At 59.4% G+C, this 17,971-nt stretch overlaps 1 protein-coding gene across 1 annotated transcript in view; it reads right to left on the reverse strand.

Moving 5' to 3' along the window:
• The window catches only part of CPLX2 (complexin 2), an 83,484-nt gene extending 65,772 nt beyond the window's left edge, over positions 1-17,712 (reverse strand). The window contains exon 1 of the mRNA XM_045828588.1: positions 17,420-17,712. The gene's annotated coding sequence lies outside the window, so the exon portion shown is untranslated. The remainder of the gene's footprint in view (positions 1-17,419) is intronic.
• Positions 17,713-17,971: the final 259 nt, after the last annotated feature.

Here is a 17,971-nt window from a genome sequence, read left to right on the forward strand (position 1 = left end):
ACTGTGGGTCTGCAGCCTCGGAGTGAGTCACTTCTCATTAGGCCTCCTCGGCCCGGCAGGTCCTTCTCAGCCATGGGGCCAGGGACCAGGCATCGCCCAGCCCATCAGGGGATCCAGGAGCCCCTCATGGAAGGGCCTGCCTCCCCTACAGCGACCACTGAGATGATGGCCCTGGTCCAGCCAGGGTGGCGGAAAGGAAGTGCCAGGGACTGTCCCGGAGAGCCCCAGGGGACCACGCTGCCTGATCCTCCCGTGGCTCCTCAGAGCAGAAATTGGCTGGTTTGGGCTGCCCAGCATCCACCCCTCTCCCTTTTAGTAACTGGCCCTCGATTTTCTCTTTGAGAACCCCCCTCTCCTCAGTGTTCAGCCTCGGAGGGCGTCTGATCAAGCCTCTGCGCCCTCTGCCAGCCACGAGGAGGCCCCGGGACCCGAGCCAGGCCAGCTGGTCTGCTTCCTGGGGCTGGGAGTCATGGGCAGAGCGGCGCACGAAGGGAAAACAGTTGTGGCTGGTGAACCTCAGCAGGGAGCCTCGACAGACCTGGCCTCGGTCTCCACTGCCAGTGTCCCGGTCGGCGCCGGTTCCTGTCCTGTCCCAGGCCGGATCGCCAGTGCGCCCTTTGGTTCTGGTGCTTTCTGATAACCTCTCAATCACCTCCGCTTCTGTTTGAGTGGGACGCGTTTGGTTTCTGCTGTTTGTACCAAAACACCTTATCTCATGTACAGGCCCTCAGACAGGCTGGTGTGGACAGTCTGGGTTGGCCCTGGATTCCCCTGAACACCCAGCTGGCACAGGCCGCACAGCCTGTTTCTTACCCTCAGCTCCTTCCCTCGTCACCTCTGCGGGAGCCGCTGGGTCGTCCTCTGCAGGCCCGGCCTTGCCGGAAACAGAGGCCGGGGTCTCTTCCACACCCACGCTGCGGTGCAGCACTGACCATCCTGACCGCTGCTGGCCGGCCACTCCCCGGGTCCCTGGGCTCCGGGTCAGTTGGGAGGCTCTGGGTCGCCTGCCCAGCAATCTGTCTCCTTCTTAGGATGGGACTTCCTCTGTGCTCCCCAGGACAAGGCTTGCCCCAGAGCCTGTGGCTGAGCCTGGCCGCGTCCTGCTTGCCGGCCCAGTGTGGACTGTGGACCCACCGGCTCCTCGGCCACCAGGTTTTACCCTGGTCTGGGGTCACCTCTGTCTCGTCCCGTGTGTACATCCTGCCTGGACTACGGGTCACTCTATACTGAGCAAAAGTAACAGACTCTCTTTTTAACCTTTAATACGTATATTTGTGAAGGTAGCATGATATCATTCTCATAAACAGGAAACCTGTATCATGTTCTACAAATAGAAGGTCAGAGTAAAAATACGCACGTGGAAAATGCAATAGGATGATTCAGCCGCACCTAGATACTGCTGCCAGGGGAGGGCGGGGCCTCTGTTGAGGAAGAGGATCCACAGGTGCGAGAGGGGCCCTACTGAGACACTGCCGCGACCAACCGAGAAGGAAGTCGCTCTCGTCCCGTGGTGTTGAACTTGGGCCTGAATAACTCTTAAAATGGTCTTGTGGACCACTGGTGGTTGGTGCCCACTCTTTGGAAAACGCTGCCTCGGCAGCCTCTGCTGCTCTGAGATCATGTGGCCAGCCGCCCGCCTGGACATGACCACTGTCACCCGCCCAGACTGGACCATTGCTGCCCACCTGGACATGACCACTGTCACCTGCCCAGATGTGACCACTGCTGCCCACCTGGACTGGACCACTGCTGCCTGTCTGGATGTGACCACTGCCACCCACTCTGCGCCCACCACATACTGTTCCAGACGGACCAGGCCTGGAGAGCTACTCTGCCCAACAGATGAGCTTGCTTCTAGGGCCAGCCATCCCAGGGAGCTAAAGTACAGAGAAGGACGCCAGAACTAACCTTTCTGAGCCCCTGCTAAGTGGCAGATGCTGTGATAAGGGCCCATCTCCTTCCCCCCACGTTTTAGTCATGCACACGCCACATTCCTGAGTTCTGCCATATCAGTCCTATTTATTTACTGAGTAATTTCATTGAGATTGAGTTGCCTTTTTAAAAGCACATCATTTTACTTTCAAAGAAAATGCTACATTATTTCCATAAATCACAGAGTTTGGTGTGCTGCTTATATTTTCCTAATATGCATCAACTGTGAGCTAGTGAAATAATAACCGTTCATCCGCATACCACCTAAAATCGTCGTGCACGCCATCAATCACACACGTGCCAGCCTTCGGCGAACGCTGTAGCGTCTCAGTTAACTTGGACACACCCCTGGGAAAACGGTGTACAGGTGAGAACGCGGAGGCTCCGAGGGCTCCCTGCCCGAGGTCCCCACAGGCTGAAAGGCTCGGGGCTGAGATGTGAACCCAGGGAGCCCTCCTCCTGGTGCCTGGGCTCTTTCAACGTGAGTGCTTTCCAAACGCATTTTTTTTTAAATCCAAAGAATCCTTTCAAAACGAAAATGTGTGTGGAGAGTCAATATATAGAACAGGCCACATTGGAGCTTTTTAAATGTAAGTGGGTTTGTTTGGTCCAGAGCTGGGGAACTTCCCTCGTCTGAGTCTGTAACAGGCTGGAGAGCCCGTCTCAGAAGCCCGGGACTCCGAGGAACGTGACCGCCAGCCCCCCGTGCGCCTCCCGGCCTCTCGACTGTGTTTAGTCCCGTTTTCCCCGGGAGCCGGACCCCCGAGGGGCGACTCCTGGACCTGTGTTATCTCTTCCACCTGGACGTGTCTACTTTGGACCTCCGCCATGTTGAAGTCTTGAGAATTTCCATCTCGCCATCCTGAAATCGTCCGCTGGCCTCACTCTGACCTAATCATTCCTTCGTCGACCACTGGTGCCTAACCCGTACCCAGGTTTCCAGGGGACACGAGAAGGGTGGAGGCATGCGTCTGACGGGCCCTCAGTCCAGCACGTGAGACACACGCACAGACGTAGCCAAACACAGCGAGGGGACGGCCCGAGCAGCTGCCGCTCACTGGCTGTCACTGTGTCCACAGTCCCTGCCTCTCTCGGGCGCCTGGTTGCGTCCTGCGACGGGCAGTGCCTGAGTCGGGACCGGCCAGGGGGCCCCGCGGTGCTGGCCGCCCTCCGTATTGAGATGCCAGCTGTCTGTCTAATCCCCCACTATGGTCCTTGGGTCAGTGTTCCTTTCAGCAACTAATGCCTGATATAAGTCTGGAGGTAGAATCATTCATGCCTTACTCAGAGACACCCCCCCACCGCCGCACTGTTGGACAGTAGGGCCAACTTACAACTGTGCCAGCGTCTGTAATATGAGACTGTGCCTGGCTCCTGGCCTCAGGCCGCCTCCCCCCCTCATGGAGGAGTCTGTGGCCCCCCAAGCCAGACACCATCTCCTACTGAAATGGGGACTCTCAGGGGGCCCTTCTCTGCCAGGAAGAGACGAATCTCTCGCTCTAAAACTATGGAAAGAGCTGGCAGAGTTCCAGTAAGTTTTAAAGATTCCTAAAGGACCTTCAGCCCTGTGGTGACCCCTGTCTAAGCCAAGACGGCTGTTTCCCTCCGTCCTCTCTGAGACGCCTCCGTCTCTGGAGGACCCTGAGTGGCCCCAGCACACCACCCTGTGGGTCTCCCAGGGGCTGTGGCGCCCGGTTAAGTGGAGCTGGAGTTCCGGGAAGCTTCTTCCTGGTAGGCCCTAGAGCCGAGTCCATCAGCAAACTCAAGACAACTTAAGTCAGTTCAAGCCAAGTCGAGTAAAGTCAAGTCAACTCAACTCAATACTTACTTACTGTGTGTCTCTCTTTGCTTCACCCACACTGCCCTGAGCCAGGCTCCAGTTTTGGGAAGGGTAGAATCCGACAGTTAACGAGACACAATTTTACTCTCAAGAAGCTGTCTGTTTTGAACACAGATTCCAGACTCAAACTTTTCCTTGAGCTGAGGAGCCCCTTGCACAAGGAGCTGGGGAAAGCCCAACCAGGAGCCTAATTCCTGGGGTCCACTCCCCAAGACTTCTCAGACTACCCTCCTAGGGTTGTCTGACTTCAAGACTTCAGGCTGCAGAGTTGGCTGGTCCCTCCTCCATATGGGTCCCGAGTCATTCATTCACTCATCCATTCACTCACTTATCCATTCATTCATTCACAAACCTGCATTGAGCACTTACTATGTGCCAAATACCTCACAGACACTATCTCATTTAATTCTCAGCAGTCAGTGTGGCTGCAGAACCAGTACACGGCCAGCTAGAGTTGAACCCAGCCCTCGTTCCAAAGCCTGTGCTCTTCCCACCCCGTCCCACTGTCTCTTAGGACAAGTGAATAGATTTTATAATAAAGAGTGGAGATCATCGAATGCTTAAACAAACACATTCTATACAGAGGGAAAGAGTGCATTATTGAGTATTTCATATACGGTGAAATCCCACCTGACCAGTTTATTAGAATTCTCGGAGAAGTGAACTATATGGGGAGATAAAAGGTGACTTTCACAAAAGCCTTTGTCAAGTTCCTATCCCAAAGCCTATTAATAAAATCGATTCCTTGTGGAATTGGACAGAGGTGGGTGGTGAGTGGGAGGGAGTCTATTTTCGCACGGATCGGGAACTGGCTCAGAGACAAGAAAGAGAGGGTGGAGATAAATGGGTACTTGTTCCAGCGGAGAACAAGCGTTCCCCAGGAACCGGCACTCTCTGGTCCTCGGTTTGAAGCCCCGTGTGCGGACCCGCAGGTCCCGCATGAAAGCCCGGGCGCCCAGGCAAGCCGGCCTCACCTCCCCGCTTGGGAGAGCCCCGGGAAGGAGGTGCCCGGGGACACCTCCAAGCTTTCCGAGGACAGGAAGGGCCTCGCTGGCCTGGCCCAGCGGGACGCTGGAGAGAAAATGGAGAAGGGGCTGGGGGAGGGGACGAGCCCCGGGCAGCAACCAGAAGGTCTGGGCTCCAGGACCAGCAGCGGCACTGGCTTGCTGTGCGACACTGGGCAAGTCCTTCCCCTCTCTGGGCCTCAGTTCCCTCTCCTGCACGGGGAGGGGGTTGGCCTGGGTGACCGGAAAGGATGTGCAGCTTTGGCTGGAGAACGCTGACTCGAAGCAGGGCCTGGTGATGACACCGTCTCCACTGCCCGTGGCCCAGATGTTTCTTTCTGCCCCTGCACCGTTGTGACGGGGGTTCACCGTCCCCGTGCGTGGCAGCGAGGACGAGACAGAGAGCCGCGAGGTCTGCGCGGCTGGGGCGCGGAGCCCAGCCTGGAATCCCTCGGTGGCATTAGCTGCGGTGACTCAGCGTCGCAAATAGCTCCCATCTGGGCGAGCCACGAGAGCGACAGCGATCGGGCGATCTCTGTATCCACACACACGGTCGCTGTGCAAATACGCGGCTCACTGTGTGCTAAATACGGGGTGGCCTGCAGACGCTCCTCCTCGGAAAAGACTATCTGGTACGAAACTCAAGGCTGTTTATTTAAAGACACAAGTTTACAACTCCGCACGTTGGATTACTGGTAGTGGGCGGCAGAGGAGAGGCAGTGTGGATGAAGGGACGCCGCGTGCGATCGGAGCTTGGGGGCCCCCTAGAGGAGGGGCTGGGCCTGCCTGCTCCGCCGTCCTCTGTCTGCCGGGGGAGCAGGTGAGGAAGCCACTCTCGGGAGGCTTGAGGTCCCTGAGCGGGGGTGTGTGGGGAGGGGCACGGCTGAGCCACCGTTCCGCGGAAGGAGCTCAGGAGCTGGGAGTGGCAGGAGAGCTGGGTCCCAGCACTGCTGTGCCCTGCCACCGATCTGGGGCAGTTTGTTAAGTCACGCATTCATTCATCAAACATGTCCCAAGCATCTACAAGGTGCAGAGGCCACGCAGACAAGAAAAAGTAGGTCTGAATCCAGGCTGAGCCGCTCACGGGCTCTGTATCTCCGGGCAAGTGCTTCCCCTTCTCCGAGCTGCAGTGCTCCCTCTGCGAACTGGGAATACTGAAGGCACCCAAGGCTTTCTGGGGGGAGCGCCCCTGAATAGGGTAGCACCCAAGGAGGTGCTTCTGTTGTAAATGGCTCTAAAAATGCACATTGACACCGTTCCACCACACTGACCAACTGGTCCGTCTCATTCCCACGTAGGGGTGTTCTTGGCGATTGTGGAGGGGAAATGTCGTCCTGACCCAGGAGTGGGGGCTCTGGGCACCACCCTGAGGTGACCCCTGAGTTCCCTGACCTTTGCTTTTTGACCGAGTTGGGGTGCAGGACACTCCAGTCAGTCAGCAGAGCAGGCAGCGTGCCAGACACGCAGAGCTCCCTGGGGGAGGGAGACAGGGCACTGGAGGGGTGGGGGCCACCCCTCCAAAGGGGTGGAAGAGAACTTCTGGGGGGGCTGGCTTCCTGAGCGGGCACTGAACTCCAGACCCCACCTGGGTATGCCCTTGACCTTCTGAGGCCACCACTCACGGTGGGGGTTCCAGCGAGGGGCTGGGCAGAATGGGGACCTGCCGGGCATCAGGCCCCACCCCTGACCCCACCTCGCCTGCTCTCCTGACGGCAGCTGGTCCCCGGGTCAGGCAAGGTCACACCACTGACCACCCTGCTTTCTGGCTTAAGTGTGATTTGCGACTGGGGACAGTGGACGGAATTTACTGCCGGTGGTGTCTGGGCTGGACGATAACCTTCACGTCTCTGTGAGCCTCAGCTCCCTCGTGTGTGAAAGGGGGGCACTGGTAGCACCGACCTCGCACATTAGGTGCCACGCGCGTGCACGCTGCTCCTGTTGGCGGTGGAGTCGCACAGACGGTGCCCGCGAAGGCGTCTGCTGTGCGCAGCCCCTCACATCTGAGTTACCCGCCTCTGCTTCTCTCTAGGGGGCACCCGGCACACCCCAGAAGGCAAGGACGGGGTCTCGCAGGGCTGTTTCCGCCGCCTCGCCCGGGCCTGGCACCAACTGGGCACCCAGGTTGTCGGCCGGCCGAGCCGTGCCCAGCGAGTGCGCTTCCACATCGTGGTGGTTAGGGTCAGCGGGGTCCCCGCTCCGGTCCTGCCCCGTAGATGGGGACACAGGCGCGGTGGGTGAGGGGGAGCCGGAGCAGCACCCGCCATGCTCGGTCTTCCCGCGCCCCCTGTGGTCAGGGTTTCGCGGGTGGACGGCAAGGCTGCGGCCTCGGCAGGGGCCCGAGAGGTGTGCCTGGGGGCTGGAGCGCAGCCTGTCGCCGCCTCCTCCTTCTCAACTTCTCCCTCTTCCCTCCATACTGCGGTCCCGCTCCTTGTGACTTGGGGGGTGGGGATTTCTGTCTCGTTTACAGAGGTGGGGACCGAGGGTTTGGCCCCGATCACAGAGGCAGTCCAGGGGAGCGGCGGTTCCAGCCGACCCAAGGCCATTCACTGTCCCGCGGGCAGCCCCCCGGGGAGCACCCTGGGTAAGCCCGCACCTCACCCCGGCCTCAGCCGCTCTGGCACCACTACTTCTGAACACCGTCGCCTCCGGCCTGTCCCACTGCCAGCCAGGATCAGCGCACGGGGAGGCCGGACCCACGGCTGCCCCGGGCCCGCCCGGCGCCTCGCGGGGCCGGGTCATTATCCGCCGAGGGCACGGATGAGTAAGGGATGAGCGGAGAACGGCGGGGCCCTGGCGTGTTCCCTGCCGTCGGGGAGCGGACGGCATGTGAATTTAAAACTAGCACCTGGACTGGAGACAGGGCAGATGTGACTGGGGTTTTTGTTTTTGTTGTTGTTGTTGTTGTTGTTGTTTTTTGTCTGGCGAGGTGGGGAGGTGGGAAGAGGGTACGTGGGCGGAGCCCGCCGGCTGCCCGGGGACCGGGCAGCGGGGAGCCAGGCCGTCTCCCTGTGCTCGGGGCCCTGCGGCTGACCTCTAAGGAGGCAGGGGAAGGAAGGTGGGTGGTGCCATTACGAACCTATTGTCTACCTGCTGCTGAGCCCCAAGCGGCTAGCGTATTGTCGGGCACAGAGCTGGTGTTAAATACATTGTGTCCCATGAATGAAGGGTGGGCGGAGAGCATATCAGGATGACTCAGGTCTAGAGGCTCCTGGGAATCAAGAGTGTTCGTGGTCAGAATTAGGATGACTTACGCCTGACCGGGACCTTCCTGTTCACAGACCCCTTTCAGACAACCGCTGCTACTCTCACAGGCAAGGGGTACAGTCGGTGACAGTCCCCCTATGGCCACAGCGTCTAGCACTCCCATTAGCCTGGCAGGGCCGAGGTCATCAGCCCCGTCTCACAGAGGAAGGCACGGAGGCCCACAGCGGGCTTGGTGTCGCACGGCTGGGACCTGCTGTTATTCTAGCAGCGAGGCGTTAAGAGCTCCCAGCCCAGTGGGGACACAGACGGGAAAGCGGGTGGTTAAAACACAGGGTGGCCCCCGCCCGGTGAGAGCAGGGTTGTCGGAGGTGGCGCTGCCAGGGGGCAGCAGGGAGGCCTTCCTGGGAGGGAAGGTGTCTCAGGTGGGGCTCCGAGGGCAGTGGAGCAGGGCGGGCTCCCTGGATCGAAGGAACACCGCCTACAGAGACGAGGAGGAAGCCCGGTCTTCTCAGGCTCTTGGAGGGATTTGGTGTGGCCTTGGGGAGAAAGGTGAGGCTGGGAGGTGGCTGGGGCCAGTGGCCAGGGGCTTTCATGGGCACAGGCTTTTCCCAGAACTCTTGCTTCATGCTCTGGAGAGCTGCTTCTGGGGGCAGGGGCAGTGGTGGGTGGAGGAGCAGGGGGCGGGACTTGTGCTTGCTGAGCTTCGGGGCAGAGGGGGAATGGACTCAGCCTCCGGGCTCAGATGCTGGGCTCAGATGGCGGGGAGATGCCGGCTCTGTGAGCACCAGCTCGTGGAGCCGGAGGTCCTCCCCAGCTCCCGAGAAGATCACGGCTGCAAGCCGGTCCCTGCCCCGGTGCCAGCTCTAGCCAAGGCCTCTTCTGCCACCTGACTGCTCCCCAGCTGTGTCCTAGCAACCTCGCAGCCCTCACCTTGGCAACGCCAGCTTCTGCACACTCACGTTCTGATTGGTCTGCGAGGGAAGGTGGAGCTGGGATGCCTTCTGTCCACCAGACCTTGCCCAGGGAACGGGCCCTGGCAGCCTGTGCCCTGGGTTCATCGGGGGTGGGGGGAGGCCGGCCAACTGGATGAGGGAGGTGGGTCTGGACACTGGACAGGACTCCGCACTGGGAGCCTTGCAAGCTAGGTTCCGACCCCCGGGTGACAGTCTGTCTGAGTGACCTCGGACAAGTCTCTTCGCCTCCCTGGGCACCGGTTTTCCCTTCGGTAAAATAAAGGGGCTGGACAACACCCTCTCTGGAGTCAAGTCCTGTCTTTCCCCACTTCGGATCTGTTCCACGGTTATCGGTTGGAGGCTCTGCTGCTGGCACACACGTCGGTGTCGGGCGTCAGGGGTTCAAATCCCCGCTTATTCGGATGGGTCACTTCGCCTCTCTGAGCCTAGAGTTTTTCCTCTGTAAAATGAATAGATCTCATGCTCTCTCACCCAAAGAATTATGGAAATCAATTGAAATAGTATAAATGAAGGTGCTTTATAAGTGGCAGAGAGCTATACGAATTTGCCTATTTCATCGCCTGGGCTGTACTCAGCAATGACTTATCGAACCCGCCCTCCCACCCTCACCCCCACCAGCAGTGGCAGCGTGTATTTATCGAACACTTACCACGTGCCAAGCATCGCACTGGGTTTACTCATTCACCTCACTTTATCTTCACAACAACCAGGTAAGGTACTTGCTCTTATCATCTCATTTTCCAGATGAGTAAGTAGAGGACCCGTGTGGTTATGTATAGGAAGAGCTCCGCCGGGGCCCCTAGCTTCCGAACTTGCCCATTTACAATTCAGTGAGGTGGCCACCTCAGGCTCTTCTTTCCGCCTTGGGTTTCTCCTCTTGCCTGGACTCAGGACCTGATCAGAGTTGGGCAGGCAGAGGCATGGTCATTTATTGAGCATTCTCTACGTGCCGAGAGAGCCGATCAGCTTCTCAGACTTCTGCGTGCGTGCCCGTCTCTGGGGGTCCTGTCACGAGGCAGACTCCGATTCAAGGGCCTGGGGTGCAGCCGAGGTTCGGCCTGTTTCACGGGCTCCCAGGGGATGATGGTGTTGCTGCTCTCTGGACCGCACGTTGAGTCACTGGGTGCTAGAGGACTTCCCACGGCATCTTGTAGAACCCTGAAGACTTGGTCTTATTGGGCCCAGGGTCACAATTGGGGAAACTGAGGCTGGGGAGGCGATGCCCCTGACTTCGGGACCACGGCACACAAGGGCTGGGTTGCAACCGAGGCCCCTTGACATCAGCAGTGCCCGGGGCTGCAGGCCAAGGGTCACGTCCCGGCCGTGGGCCCCTGCTCGGGGTTCGCCTCCGTGGCTGTGGCCGAAGCAGGCGGGGGTCTCTGAGGGCCTGCCTGGAAACCCCCTCCCACCTTCGGCTCGTCTGAGCGGCCCAGCTTCGACGCTGGCGCCCAGGAAGTGCCCGTCTCAGGGCCAGGGCTCGTCCCGCACACCTGCGACTCGCCCCATTTCCCTCACCCTCAACCTGGCTCTTTTGGAATCCTGGCTTTGTCTGAAAAATTTGATATTTTTGTTCATCATGGAAATTGTGCATTCGTGTTGTTTGAATTGCACTAGATGTCTGCCTCGACGACGGAGTTTTTGGCGCCCCCTACGGTGTGTGCCTGAGGCAGGGGCCCCCCTGTCCCCACCTCACCCCGGCCGCAGCCAGCCCTGTGTCTCCTGCTCCCCCTTCCTCCCTCACAGCACCAGGATGCCGCCTGCACTGCGGTGCCCGCCTGGCAGCCCGCCCGCCGACGGCTCTACTCCCCGGCAGGGGACCCATCACTCTGTTTGCCCTTTGGCCGGCCTGCTCCAGAGGGGGCAGCAGGGCCTGTGGGCCTGAGGGCAGTGGGTGGGGCGTCCAGGGGATCAGGGTGACCTGGGCTTTGCCCCTCGGGCCCCTTACCAGTGGGGTGACCAAGGGAATGACTCAGTCACAGTCTACGTGACGCTAGCCTCTGCTTCACCCAGTCTTCAAGGCCCTTCCTGCTCTGGCCCGGCCAGCCCCCCTGCCCTCCTCTCTACCACCCTCTGCCTTATTCGCTTAGTTTCCGTCCTGCAATCTGTTAGGCTTCCTCCTACCCCAGGACCTTTGCACTGTCAGCCCGGACCCTTGTCCCATGGTTGGCTCCTCCTTCCCGTCCAGATGTGAGGTTCCGTGCCTCTTTCTTCAAGTCTCCACCCTCCCCGCCCCGCCTTACGAAAACAGCTGCCAGTCTCCGCGGCGCACCCCTCTTTTGTTTCTTCCCTAGCACTCACGTAACTCGGTGAAATGATTTGTTTACTCATTGTTTTGTCTCCCCACTAGAACGTGAGTTCAGTGAGAGCACAGACTGTATCGCATTCTCCATTTCTCCCCAGCTCCTGAAATGGTCACTGGCCCATCCGAGGTGCTCAGTGAGTCTTAAGGAGTTAACAAGCCAAACCTGGGGCTTCAGTTTCCACATCTGTGAAATGGGATGGTAACCCTAACCCCCCACCCCCTGCAATCAGAATCAAAAGCAAAATGACCCAGTGGGGCCGGCAGTATTACCCCCAGTATGTAGACGATGAGCTTGAATTTCGGAGAAATGGTGGGACTTGCCCCAGATCGCCCAGCCAGAAGGCGCTGGGCTGGTGTCCGCCCCAGTGTGGAGGAGCTCCTGGCCCCACGCCCTGCTCCGAGGAGGCATTCAGCAGCCTGAAAGCTGGGTCTCACTTCCTCCGAGCCTCTTGCCATCTGCCAGTTGAACTGCGAGCCCCTGCTTGCCCGCTTAGCTGTCACCGCTTCCTGAGGAGTCAAAGACAGGAATTCTAATGGCTGGTTTCCGTGCAACACAAAAGCCTGCCTCTTGCAAACGTGGAGATAGGTTTTCTCCACGCTGGCAATCACCACGCTGCATGTCTGGGAAACGTTTTTCATCTTCTAGGCACTTTACCGAGATCACCTTCTGAACCCCATGCTGCAGTGCTTCTGCCACTTGTGGGAGTATCGGGGGGAGTGTGGGTGGCAGTGTCATTTGTCATGGAAGCTGGGGTTCCTAAGGGCTTGAGCCCCCCCGCCACGGCAACATCTCTAGGAGATTGGCTTATTTTCCTGAGAGAGGTTTTCCCACTGTCCACAATGCACCGACTTTCTTGAGGATTCGAGGTTTCTGATCTTTCCTGCCCTTTTCAATCATCAATTCAGCAACGCCTTTCACAGACACTTAATGAGAACCTCCTAGTTGTGCGTCTAACCCCAGGGCCGCAGCGGGGAACAGCATCTGTGCCGCTCTCGCTCCCCGCACTACGGGATCAGTAGCGGGGACGGACGACACTGCCCTGACAGAAACGGCCCATGTGACCGTGGGTCGGTCCTTTCCCTTCCTGGGCCCTCGGGTTTTAGCTTCCTTTCCACCCCAGGCCCCCGCTGCAAAGCCCCGGGTGACCTCTCGTTGCTTACGGAGCACGATGGGCATCTTCGGCCTGGTTTGCAAGGCCCCTCGGAGTCCAGCTCTAGGCGGCCTTTTACAGCGCATGCTCCCCGCCCCCGCCCCCCATGTCGCTCCATTTCTGTTCAAGCATTTTCTAAATGCTGGGCACTAAGTGCTTCCCCAATGTTAATTTGTAGGGTTTTACTTACATGCAACATTATTTTGTATCAGTTTCAGGTGTGCAGCATAGTGTTGAGACAATCATATACTTTACAAACTGGTCCCCCCAATATGTCAAGGACCACCCACCTGGTACCATACATAGAACTTGAACTTGTTCCGTCATCATAGGAACCCCTGGAAATAAGTGTTGTGACTCTCAGAGGCTCCATTTTAAGGGTAAGGCCATCGAGACACAAGAGGTGAAGAACTCGCCCGCATGCCCGCAGCTGCTAAGAGGGGCGGCTGGGGTTTGAACGCAGGCGGCCTGGCTCCCGGTCTGTGCACTCACTGCGGCCGGGTCGCCTCTCTGTCCGCACTGGGCACTGGCCCACCCCTCCCTGTTGTGGGTACGGTTCAACAGCCACGCCCACTTCCACAATTCAACAGCCACGAAGGCCTCCGCGATGCCTCCCAGGTTGAGTGAATTCCTCTCGTCTGTGTCCCCACAGTGATGTGCACACCCCTCCCCCAGGGATGATGCTGTCCTGTTCGACTCCTCCACCGGACGCTGAGCACCCCGGCGGGAGGGGCGGGCTACGTCTCCCCCTCTGTGCCACTCTGTGCCCAGCCCGGCATCCCGTGCCACCCATTCTTCATGGAGCAACCGAAGGCATCTTTTAAAAACGAAACCAGTTTTTGTCACCCCCTGGCTTAGAACCATCCAGTGGCAATCAATCCACTGACCTCAGAATAAAACCCCGGCCGTGGCCTAGAAGGCGCTGCGTGGTCTGGTCCCTGCCTCCTCCCTGCCCTCGTCTGTTGCCACTCCCCCTCTTGTCCCCTCTGCTCCAGCCACGCTGGCCCCATGCCTGTCCCCAGACAGTGCGGGCTCGCCTGGGGCCTCTGCTGGCGCCGTTTCCCGTGCCTGGAACGTCCCGCCCCACCTCCCCACATGACCGACTTTTTGTCACTCAGCCTCCGTTTCAGACAGACCTTCCTTATCTGCCTAGATGCCTAGATGTTTTCATATTTACTTCTTCAGTGGTTACTAATGATGTGTGTGTCCACTGCACGTCTGTCAGTCCCACGGGCGCAGGGATCGGGGGCATCTGGTTCAGCACCTGGAACAGCGCCCAGCACCCAACAGCCGCTCAGTACATTAGTGCTGGGGGACCACAGCGTCCCTCTGGGAGTGGACCTGCTACCAGCCGCTATACTGAGCTGCTTGGCCCAGAATATAGTATGAGTAATATAATATAATATAATTAATATAATATAATATAGTATAGTATAATATATAGATATAAATTGGTCTAATCTCTGGCTAAAAGCTGGGAGAGTGTCACAAGCTGAAGCCCACTGTCTTTATTGCCTTCTTATTTCTTGCCTCCAGTCATATTCCCAGAAGTAAGGCAATTTTTTTGGACCATTCTCTGCAGACTTCCCTTCACCAGGGATGCTTAGAACTCTTTACATGTGTTCGAATTCGTCCACCTTAAGGAAACACGTGAGCTCCTGCCTTCCCATTTTGCAAGCGGAAACGTCCTTGCACAGTGAAAAGGCTGACTTGTGAAGCGTCTGGAGCCCCGTGGGAGCACACACACCCAGCACGGCCACCACGTCGCGTCGGTACCGGGAGATGCTTCCTGCTCCAGCAAGGGACCGGAGCCCCGAGTCCTGCCAGGGCACGGGCCACGCCAAAGAACACGTATGAATGACTCATGCGCATAGATAATGGAGTGAGGGCAAGAGGCGTAGGCTGGGTGGAGGGGGACAAAAGGGGAAAAAATTGGGACAACTGTAATAGAATAAACAATAAACAAAACAAAACAAAACACCTCGAAGGAGGGGTCTGTGGCTGAGAGATACACGCAGCCACATTCAGGGCACCTGGGAAGAGGGAGGCTTCACCCGCAGCTGGTGCAGGCAAGCAGCACGGGCGGAAATCCACAGAAATGGGATCTGGGTGCATGACCGCGGAGCCTTTGCTCACGAGAACCAGCAGGCCAGCCAGGAGGTTTGCTCAGAGGCCAGAGCACAGGGACTGCCATCATCGACTTCTTCGGAAGGACATGGAAGGGAAGTGTGTTACGGGTTTCCAAGTCCAGCGGCCATACATGTCATCCTCTGGAGAACCAGGGAGGGTGTTCCTTGCCCTCTCTCCTCCTCCTCCTTCCAGGGAAGGGCACAGCACCCCAAGTTTACGGGCTGGGAAACCCTAAGGCCTAGTCTCCCAGGCAGAGTGGCGGACGGAAGAGAGCCCTAGATGAAGAGTCCAGAGGTCTGGGCTCTGGGGTCAGCCCCGGGGGACTTCCGGTGGGTTTCCTTTCCTTTCCGACCCTCATCTCCTCATCTGTAAAGTGTGGCTATTGGGTTTGGGGATTTCCAAATCAGTGATTTCCACGACTTCTGTTTTCATGAGCTTATCACTCAGACTACTTTGACGGCAAGCTCTCACTTTTTCTTTGTGGGGCTGGGTTTGTTTTATGAGCAGCCTGCTAAACAGTCCCTGGCCTCTGGCCACAGTGTGGGTAGGAGAGAGAAACTGTTCAGGTTCGGCCAAACCTGCGGAGGGTCGATGTGCCCTTGTTTTTTCTCTGAACCAGTTTCTCTAGGACACAAGCTCCATCACCGCAGTGTCGCCGTCTCAAAGCTTCCTGCCAGGGACAGGCACGTTCAGAACAGACCGAGGAGGGAAAGTCGGGATTTGCGTTAGTGGGACAGCATTGGAATGGCAGGCGTTGCTATTGATGTTAAAAACCCTTCTGCTCTGAATGAGCTGATGTCGTGCGTTTGCTTCAGAATAAGCCTGGGTGTGTTTGTGTGTGTGCGCGCGCGTGATGAGAATGGGTGTGGGTAGAGAGGAAACAAAATCAGCCAATTGTTGAAGCTGGGTGATGGATACGTGAGGGTTTCTTATATTCTATTCCTTCTATTTTAAACAACACGTTTGAGAGATGCCATCGCCAATGGCCCCTTGGAGCCCGGCCCCAGCCTGTCTCCCCACTCGCACTCCACAGTCCCCTGGCCCCTCTGGCACAGGGACGTCAGCCCAGCGGCTGCGATGTCACACCTTCCAGCCTCTCCACACGGCTCCATCTGTCAGAGGGGCTCCTCCTCTTCGCTCCTCGCGACTCACCTCTCCCGCGTGGGAGAGCCCCCGGCCTGGCGCGCACGATGAGGGCGCGCGCGACGAGAGCGCTCCCGGCGCCGCGGCGCACCTGTTTTCTTTTCCGCATCCGCCGCCGCTCCGCGTCCTCCTCGCGACGCCGCGCGGTCTCCCCAGCGCACAGCCAGTGCCTGACACCCCACAGGTCCTCGGCGCGCGTGTACCAAGGGGATCGATCGCAGCAGGCAGGGTAGTTACCAATTTTTTGAACACTCACTATGTGCCAGACACCACCCTCATCTCATTACACAGGTTTTTAAATCAAATCCTTAAAAACAAAGTGGATACCGTGACCCTGTCTTCTCAGGAGGTCACTGGCCCAAGGTCACGCGCCCAGTGACAGAGCTGAGATTTGGACTCAGAGTGGGAACCACCCGGCCCTTTTTCCTGCATCTGGGCTTTCAGCAGGCGTCTCTGGGGGTGTTGCACACAGGCTCCGGGTTTGGGGAGCCTGGGCTTCAGGCCCAGTCCTGCAGCTGAACCGCTGCCTGACCTCGGGCACATGACTCCTGCCCTGCAGGCTGGGTCTCCCAGGGAGACCCTCCCTGAGGGGTGGTCTCGTGACCCGAGGGTCCTCCCGAGGTAGCTCCCAGGGAAAAAGTCTCCACCCCCACGTTTGCTTTTCTGCTGATGAACTGGCTTTTCTGCTTGGGAACCTCTCAGCTTCTCGCACTTCTCCCACCTCTGTGCCTGCTAATTGCAGTCTCCCAGAACCGAGCCCGCTCACAGCCCGCTGCCCGCTGCCCGCACCCCCTTCCTTCCTGGTGGCTTCACTCCTTCCTCCCGGGGGTAGGGGAGGAACCCCGGCGGCAGGGCGGGGGAGCGTGCAGCTGCCCCGTTTGTGCGGCTTTCCCGTGGCTTCTCGGCACCCTCCCCCACGGAAACTCAGCCGCACACTTTCTAGGGATGTTCTGAGGACAGCCCGAGTCCGCGATTGCAGCTGCCAGCCCGGGGCACCTGTGTTAGGCTCTCGGAAGGTCCTGAGCTAGCGTGGAGGTCCGGGAGGGGGGGGTCTGGAGGGAAGACGGCCATGCACCCCTTTCTTTGAGCCTACGTCCGGCTCACCCAGCTGGAGCTGCGGACCCTCGGTGCCTCCCAGCCTCTCCGACTTCCCGCTGGGACCCGCCATTGCATGGCCAGGCCTCGGCGAGCTGCAGACCAGAGCGGCGGTTGCGACTAGGCCCCCCTCCCCAGCTCGCCCGACACAGCTCTGGGGAAAGCCGAAACCCCCCAGGCGACGCAAACACCCACCCCCAGGGAACGCAGGAGGCCCCAGCTTCTCGGCTTTGTTTGCGGCTGGGCAGGAAGCGGGCTGCCGGCCAGGGCTGTCCGCCGCCGACGCGCCGCGCGCGGAGCCCGTGGGGGCGAGGGACTGTCCTCGGCGGCCGTGGTGCTGAGCCCGGGCCGAACGAGGAGCGGAGCCGCCGGGCGGCCGCTGTCCGCCGCGCAGGGCTGACCCTGCGGGCCCCGGGAGCTGCCCCCGAGGTGGTGCGGCAGCGGGAAGGAGCCGGGGGCGCCCTCTGCGCCTCGCCCCGGAAGAGCCCCGGCGAGAGCTACAGGGAGAAGGAAGGAGGGCCCGAGGAAGCCGCCCTCGGGGAGCTCGGCCGCGCGGGGCCTGCGGCCCGGGCCTCTCCGGCGAGCCTGCCCCCGTGGCGGAGGTGGCGGCTCAGCAGCGGAGAGCGAGCGCGCGGTCTACGAACCTGTTGGAAGCTGCAGCTCCTCCGAGGCCGGCCTGGGTGCCTGGGACCGGACCGCGATTCTGGCGCGCTTCTCCCGCCCTCTTCCCGGACTCCTCCGCGGAGGCGCTCCCTCCTGCCGGGGCTAGCACACGTGCGTGCGGGGGGCACCGAGCCCCTCTTCCTTCCGCCGGAATGTCAGCCGAGCTGCAGGGCGCGCAGCCGGCAGGCTTCCCCCAGGGGCAGACCGGCTCCGGGGAGACCCAGGCTTCCCGAGAAAGGAGGCGGGGGCTGGCGACAGGGAGGAGAGAGGGCGCCAGCAGAGGTGTCTGCGAAACCGGGAGGGGGACGTGGGGGACTTCCCCGTAGTGACAGTTGTGCCCTGAAGTTTGGGGACTTAGGGTCCTGTTACTTAGGGGACAGTGCGCATCTTGCCTTGGAAATATCCCCCCCGCCGCCCCCCCCCCCCGCTCTATTTCTGTGGCCAATATCCACATGCAGGTCTCCTACCGGGTCCGCTGCAAACTGACTCGCTTGCCTAACTGCTCCCAGCACCTTACTCCTGTCGGTCATCCG

This window comes from Phyllostomus hastatus, unplaced genomic scaffold (genome assembly GCF_019186645.2).
Source record: "Phyllostomus hastatus isolate PE091 unplaced genomic scaffold, TTU_PhHast_1.1 phas_contig_150, whole genome shotgun sequence".
In the NCBI taxonomy this organism is placed as follows: domain Eukaryota; kingdom Metazoa; phylum Chordata; class Mammalia; order Chiroptera; family Phyllostomidae; genus Phyllostomus; species Phyllostomus hastatus.